The following is a 7,359-nucleotide window of genomic DNA, read 5'->3' on the forward strand; positions in this document are numbered from 1 at the left end:
GCTAAAAGCCGTTTACATTAGTACTAGTAAGGTAATGCCGTGCAAAGCACAAGCCCATCATTAAAAACAGGTTCCATAGTTTATTGGCCAAGTCATATAGAATGAGAAAGAGAAATTGGTCGAAGTCTTGCACACCTTACCCCTTATGACGAATTCTAGTTTCACTAGTATCAATTCCAAAAATTTCATAATTGCTACAATTTTTTTTATATCTAACAATAAGTTTATTAGATCATTAGATAACAAATGTATGAATTTAGCCATCAGTGACAGCTATTATATCATTTAGTATGTCTAGTAAATCTTTGAGGGAGCCGATCCAACCGAACAATTCTCGCTTTTTAAATATTGATGAAGTATAACATTAGAAGATATGTTAAATCTCAAAGACTTCAACATGAGCAAGTGAATATATTTTCTCACAAGGGCAATTTTTCAGTCGTACTAATCACATAAAGAATATAATAGTGTCTTATGTTCTACGAGAAAATGCAATTTATACAATCAAATATCAATACTGAGATTGTTAGAGGGCTAAAGAGCCCACATAGGAAAAGAAGAAGAAGACATGCAAATAGAGAAGTTTTTGCAGATTCTCAACATCTTCAGTCTCGACATTCATAACCATCACTTAAATGGTTAAATAACATCACAAAATTCATTTTCCATGAATTTGATGCTGAATTATTGAGCTCTTCTCTGATTTTTAGCACGTTTCTTCTAGCAACTTTAGAAAACTAATCATGTAGATGAAAATTAAGCTTTACTTTAATTCAACTTAAAGCTACATAAACATGGCATTTGGGCACCAAAATAGGAGTGCTTCCAACTTGAACATACAAATGCAATAAATCTGGCATCCTCTACCCAAAATATAAATATCTATTTGGTAACACTAATAAAGATTACATATCATATAAATTTAGAGTAAACACACCATGTTCCTGAAACTGAAAGTAGTTTTCAATAATCTATAGTTTCAAACTTTCCATCCGATTAATTATTTTTCTATAGAAACTTAAAGTTCATATATCATCTCCAATCTACACAGTCTCAGAATTATTCAAATCATGCTTCAGGTACTTTCCAAATCTTTGCCATTCTTTTTCAATATAGAGAATGCAATTACTGTATCACATGCTATTGATAAGTATGTATATTCATAAATAAGGTAGAGATAACAGAGAAAAAATGTCAAACATTAAAAGATCAGTGCATTAGCGATGAATATACCATCATATCAAACATAAATAATTAGAACTAGGTACAATTTACAGTACCTTTCAGAACAGAAGTACATCCAAATATGATCGGTAAGATCTGAAATGAATAAAGTAAGCCAATGCGTAATTAACAAAAAATAAAAACAACATGACTATTTCAAACAAATAGACTGACATTTTCAAAATGGTAAAAGAAATTTGATGCGCTACCATCCAAAAGAGAACAGCCGACTCGCGAATATCAATCTATACCTAATAGGAAGAACATAAAGAAAAAAGGTGAAAGCCAATAGAAGAGTAATACTTACTGGAGTCTGAAATGTTGAACACACGTAGGTATAACTATCACGACATAGCAAAAAACTGAAATAAAGAAGATTAAACATCAGTAATATACAGTTGTAGCTAAAGAAGATGGAGAAAGGTTCAAAATTACATCAACAAATAAATTAACAACAGTCGTGCAACGAAAAAATCAGGGAGACAAGCAAGCAAAACATTGCTGCAATAAAGACATCATATCGTGAATAAAAATTGGTATTGAATTTGCATACAACAAATTGTATGTTAAGATATTTCTGGCAAAAGATGGAATACTGGATGGACAGAACTAAAGAGAATCTCATTTTCTTGCAATTTATTTTGTATTTTGGGCCTTTTCCAACAATTTATTTTACTAATTTGAGTTCCCTCACCTACAATTAGGGAAGGGGCTAGTTTAGAAGACATTCACTATTGATATAGAAAATAACTGAGGATACTCAATGACGTACAAAACGTAGGTGAAATTATATCTTTTTTTTTTTTTTTTTATTAAAGGTGCATTTCAAACACTCATTATAAGTTCTACCCGTTAGAGTAGAGCACAGTAGCATTGTTACTAGGGGCATACTAATTCCCCCTCGCTATGAGCATAGTTAGAACTATTACAGTCCAAAACTTGTCTTGAGAAAGCAGTTCCTCCGATGTCTGGCCAAAAAACATGTGTAGCAAACACCAGAGGAACTGTTGTTACAAAAAGATTATCAAAAAAATCCTTCTTAGCACCCTCCTTTGCTAGTATGTCATCAACTTTGTTCGTCTCCCTGTAGCTGTGTTTCACCACCACGTCTCTTAGTCTTTGGACGATTGACCTGCATTCAAAGATAAGTGAGTCAAAAACAAGGTTTCCGTTGTTAAGCATTCTAATTACCTCTATGGAGTCTGTGTCGATTTCTAGAGGCGTTAACTGCCTTTCTTCAGCAATTTGCAATCCTCTCAGCACTGCCATTAGCTCTGTATATGTAATGCTAGTGTGTTGTATACTTCCCATGAAGCCCAGCACCCAGTTCCCACTTGCATTTCTGAAGACTCCTCCCTTTCCCGGGTTCCCAACTGCAGCCCCGTCCGTGATGAGTTTATATGTGTTGTTTAGAGGGGGCATCCATTCGACCCAGATATTTTTCTCCTTTGTGGGTGCTTTGTCCACCGATATGGTGATATACTCAGTTGCTTTTGCCAAAACAGCTTTTGTATAACCATATCTTTCCTATTGTTGAATAGGTTATTATTTCTGGTAAGCCATGGTAAGCCAAATCTGTCAGAAGCAGAAAGGGAGTAGGTCTTCCCAATTGATGACATTGTTGAAGGGTTTCTTGTTTAGGGAGGCCCATTTGGTGGGCCAATCCCAACTAGAGAAAGAGATGATCTGGCTTGGAGTTGGATTGCTACTTTCGGAGACTTGGTTTCCCCAGAATAATTTTGTGTTAGGGCAATCAAAGAAGATGTGAGCAGATGTTTCAATTGCCTGATTACAGAAGCAGCAATTAGGATCCAGATGTATCCCAATGTGGTGAAGGAAAGCTCCAGTGGGGAGCCTATCGTGAAGAGGAGCCAAAAGAAGGATTTGATCTTGTTTGGTACTTTCGGTTTCCAGATCCACTAGTAATTGTTACTTATGCCTGCACAGTCTTATTGGGCAAGGTTTTTCAGGAGGGAGTAAGCTGACTTTGAGGTGAAGATGCCATTGGTGGGGATTTCCCAGATCATTCTGTCCTCTTTTATAGGATTAGATGGTATGAATGTGTTTAAAATGATGTTTTTAATACTGGGGGGAATTCTTAGGAAAATGGTAGAGAAATCCCAATTCCCACTGTTATGGACTGATGCCATTGTTGTGGAAAGATCCTCTTGTGTAAGAGGGCATTCGATCATGGATCTGATCAAAGGGTTATTTGGGATCCAAGGGTCGTTGGAGAAGCTGAATCTGTTCCCTGAGTGGACAACCCATATTTTGGCTTGTATGCATGTTTCCCACCTTTTGAGGATGCATTGCCAGGTGCTTGATTTTGATTTTTTTTGGAGGGTGCCTCCAGTTACAGTGCTTGGCAGTGAGTGTGTGTTTTTGCTCAGAGGGAGGATGGGTGGGTTCTATGGGTGGGTTCTGGTAGAGCCTCCATGCCAATCCTAAATGGATGACTTTGTTTTTCAGATCTGCTTTTTGGATTCCTAGGCCTCCCTGTGCCTTAGGCTTTGTGATTAGTATCCCAGGAAACAAGATGCATCTTTTTTTTATTAGGGTGGTATCCTATCCCAGATGAAATTTCTTTGGATTCTATCAATCTCTTTGGATGTTTTGGAGGGGAGTTTGATATATTGCATGACATGGTTAGGGATAGTGTTTAGTGAGGCTTTTGCTAGGGTAGTCCTCCAAGTCATATTTAGCATGTTTGTTTTCCACCCAGCCAATTTTGTGTGCAGGTTGTCTATGATGAATCACACGCACAATACACTACTGAAACCACTTCCTAGATTAGATTCTTTTACCATAGACTTTAATTTTTCGAGAAATTGCAAGAAAATAAACATATCTCTCGAAATTAAATTAGAATTTAAAAGGAAACAATTAGAGTAATGTAAGTTGATGTTTCCGAATAATTTAGACCACAAATAGAAAAACTACGAACTTACCCTCGGAGAAATATCAATGTTGGAGTCTCAATTTGAAACCTTCGACATCAAATGCAATTATCATACAGTTTTCTCTGTTTAGTCAGTACTTGAGAATACCTAGAACGCAAAACTCAATTTCAAATCCATAATCTGAAAAATAAACTCATTTTATCAATTTTCAGCAAAGATTACAACTAATATACACAAGACCAAATCAAAAATTAACAAATAAGAAAAGGTTTTCCACATTTCGAACTTAAACCTTTCCACTTCTCAATTTCTCAAACTCCCAACTCTTCAGCAATCCCACCAAAACCACCGGATATACCTCCCACCACTAGCTCAAGGGAGACTAATACAACGTTAATGGAACCCAACTCCTTCAAGGATAAGCTCCTTAACAAAGAAATAGACTTTATCACAGATCCAACCTTAGGCCACCAAGCCCAAATGGAGTGCCACTATGAGTCCGAGATCCCACTCGAGCTTCAAACCCCTCTCCAGGAACACAACATCTCTGTTCCTATCACTAATGAAGATAAACAACGAATCTACTACCCCTGGAGATTTTCTCTTATTATTAAGTTACAAGAAAAAAGAATTACACATGATCTGTTGAAAAAAAAACTAATGGACCTGTGGAAACCTTCTGAAAACTTCCCATTAATTGATCTAGGGGAAGATTATTATATTGTTCGTTTTACTAAAGAAGAAAACATGGTTAACGTATTTCAAAAAGGTCCATGTTTCCTCTATGGTTTCTTCCTCTCAGTCCAAAGATGGATTCCTAACTTTGTAGCTTCCAAAGCAACTCAATCCTACACGGCTATCTGGATCAGACTCCCCCAGCTACCCACTGAATTCTACGACAAGGAGATTCTACAGAAAGTGGGAAGCTCAATTGGAAGGCTCCTTAAGGTTGATGCTTGTACATCAGCTGCTCTCCGAGGGAGATATGCCCGTCTCTGTGTGGAACTCCCCCTAAATAAACCTGTCACCCCTTTCCTCTTCATAGGCTCCCATAAACAATTTATCCACTATGAAGGTGACAAACTTCTCTGTACATCCTGCGGCCTCTTAGGCCACACGAAACCACAGTGCCATCATCTGAAATCCATGCAGAAACAGGAATCTCCAAGTAAAGACCTGGAAACACCACAAACAAGGCTTACGAAACCAGAAGATATATGGCACACAGTACCCTTCAATAGGAGCAAACGAAGGGATCCAACTAAAAGGACTTCCAAATTGCCAGATATCTCCCAAGACCCAGGTATTAGCATTAACATTTTCGAAGCCAAATCAGGTAAGTTCCTCTCCTCTCAAAAATTTTGTTATAAATCTAGAGGTCAGCTTTTACAAGCTTCCAGCAATGGTAAATCAACCTCCACCATTACCCCTGTTAAGAACTCGAACTCTTTCCTCCTGTTGAATTAAAATAATTTAGATAATAATCCTTCCATTAATGTCAGTAAAGATATAATCACTACCTCTTCTAATAATAATAACTACAATAATATTCCTATAAACAAAATTAATAATACTGACAACAATAATATTACTTCCTCTATTACACCCAAAAACGACAAAATGGAAGTAATTCTTAATACCACTTTGGGCCCACATAACACCCCCCAAACGCAACTCCACCCCCCATCTATTTCTCCAATCATCCCCCCTACCCAATCAAACCCTAATACCACCTGCAGTACTACCCTATCCAATATCATACCCCCCTCTAATGATCACCCTACAGACCTCTCCTCTATTACCCCCCTAACGGGCAACAGTACCCTAACCAAAACCCCCCCTCTGCATGCAACCTCTGACAGATTTCATGAGGCATGCAAGAACCAACCCAATGAGCTTATGGCCATCGATATTCCCCATACAAGTTCACCTCATCCCATTCCAATCGTGAGCCAAGAAATTCCCATTAAATACACGCCATCCCAGTCACCTTACATGCAAGAAAAAGATACAATCATTGAAATCTTAGGTAATATTAACTCCTCTGATTCTCCTATCCCTTCTCCCTCTTTAAATTGCTCAACCACTAGTGAGAATGCCCAGAATTCCAATCTCTGCAAGGAGACGCCACCGTCTCATCCAACTCCAAAGAGTGGCTCTCAATCCAAACATGGAATTCAACTCTCAAAACAACCCTCCTCAACACACCTACAATCTGAACCAAAACAATCAACCAAGAAGGATATTAATCCAAACACCCCTTCCCCAGAACCATCAACCACTATCTTGGGTGGAGATGGGGCTTCTAGGTCATGCACTCTCTTTCAACATCACATTGGAAGGGAGGGAAACAGTGATTGTCATTCAGAACTCCCACTACATTGCCCAATTAATCTCCGAGGGTGTCCGAAAACAACTGCATCAACCAAATTTGGTTGAACAACATCCTAAACCCCTTAGCTCAAAATCTCACAACCAATCAAGTCCAAGCCATGAGGGGGGATTGGAACATGCCAATCAATTACATCCCAATCCAGAACCCCATTCCGGCAGTGGATCTCCCATTCTTCACTCCGGAATACTTAACCTCCGTAAATCCAGTGTTCACTCCATGGACAACACATGCAACTCAATCTACTCCACCAACTGTTCCAGAAGTCCAAAACATGAAAACCCACCTCTCTCACCAAACTCAAAACCAAATGGATCAAGCAATGGAAGAAGAAATCGACCCAGTAAACTTGATACCTCAAAATGTGGTCGAGGATTCAAACCTAGACGAGCTAAAAATCTTTCTATTTATGGAGAGGCAAGAGAAGAAGCAAATTCTCTATTGTCCACAGGCACTTTACAAGTGCACAATGGATATAAGGCCTCCAGCAGACCCAACCGTAGGAAAACACGCAATGATCCTCATCCCTTTTCAGAGGAGGAATCCTATCTTTCCAAGGAGAATGAGGGAGAACGGAGACCCGAAAAACCCACTGTTGAATATGAATAGGTCAACTACCTTCATCATTTGGAACATTAGAGGGGGAAACAACGACAGTTTTAGACTTAGTATCGGGGATCTTATTGATACCCACCACCCTAGTATGGTAACCCTTCTAGAAACTAAAATGGACAGTCACCTCCCTCTCCTCAATCCTTTTGGATTCACAGATATGATTGAGATACCAGCTGATGGCCAATCTGGTGGCATGGTAATCCTTTGGGATCATACCAAGGTCATGGT

This window comes from Nicotiana attenuata, unplaced genomic scaffold, assembly GCF_001879085.1.
Source record: "Nicotiana attenuata strain UT unplaced genomic scaffold, NIATTr2, whole genome shotgun sequence".
Lineage (NCBI taxonomy): Eukaryota > Viridiplantae > Streptophyta > Magnoliopsida > Solanales > Solanaceae > Nicotiana > Nicotiana attenuata.